Genomic DNA, 1,350 nt, shown 5'->3' with positions numbered 1-1,350 from the left:
TCCCTATTAACCATGACAAGCATTTCATCAAACATGTCACAAACATGTAATATGTGTAATAGAATTAAACATAGGGATCTTGTACTTATCTGATAATCGCTAAGAACCATTGTTCCCTCATGCCATTTGATGCATTACCATCTATTATGCCACATATACATTATCCATTCATTTACAAGTAAAAACATGCTGAGAGCCATACATAGTTTTTGTCATAAAACACACATATAACCAACATAATAACAACAAAAATACTCATGAAAGTACAACCATATAGACCACATATAATCCATCAAAATTCTCATAGAAATACAAGGAGAAATAACCTTTCATTAATGATGCAAAAACCAAACTCAGGATGGGACTTCCACGTTCCACCCGACCATAGAATGGTTGAGCCAAATCTCTCTTCATCCATTCACCCCCATGCCATATTCCAAGCATGAATGTGGGACTCAAACCAAAAGAACCAACCAGGGCATACCGAGGCTAAACCACCTCACCCTCATCAATAGAAACTAGGCTTTACCGTAATCCATCCTGGATCACTAGGCCAACACAATGAACACATCATAATAGGATTTACCATGATCTCCACCTGATCACTAGGAAAAACAATCATGGATGCCACTGGATTTATCCACATACACCGTGAGGATTTTTTGTATCTCCTGGTCTCTCATGCTTTACCACAACCCAAACCCGGATCACTAGGCCCTAAAACAATACCCACTCTCCAAGCATTACCACATATCCCAAACCTGATATTACTAGGCCCAACGAAGAGAAAACCACCTCTTGGCTTTACCGTATATCCTTCCATTCACCGGCAAGGATTCCTAGGCCCACCAAGGCAACACAATCATGGATTTACGGCAGCCCATAATCTGGATCAAGGGTCACTAGGTCAGTGGCTTTACTGTGATCCATAGTCTGGTTCAAGGACCGTTAGGCCATGTGCTCTATCATTTGGAGATCCACCCCACTCATCTTTGAATCCATACGAAAATCTAGCTCAACCAAAACATGAGAACCCCATCACACAATGGCTATCTAGAAATGGCAAGGCTAGGCTGAAAACATTGTTACACCTAGCAAAACCCATGCCATGATAGAAAAGAACCACGTGCAATACCATGCATGCCAAATCTAGCAAGGAAAATACACATGCAAATTGATACATGTAAGGAATCCTGTTGTAGCTGCTTGATCCCGCCTTTCCATGCTTGATCTATGCTTCCTCTTGCATTCTTCGCCATTATTGCTCCAACGCCAAAATTTCTCCAAGAAAACTCAAGTGTCCAAAAGTGAGAGAGAGAGAGAATAATGAGAGAGCTCCAAAACTCAACT

Source organism: Pinus tabuliformis, chromosome 5_1 (assembly GCF_031772625.1).
Source record: "Pinus tabuliformis cultivar Carrire ecotype Pingquan chromosome 5_1, CPIR1, whole genome shotgun sequence".
In the NCBI taxonomy this organism is placed as follows: Eukaryota; Viridiplantae; Streptophyta; class Pinopsida; order Pinales; family Pinaceae; genus Pinus; species Pinus tabuliformis.
Note: the sequence above shows the minus strand (reverse complement) of the source record.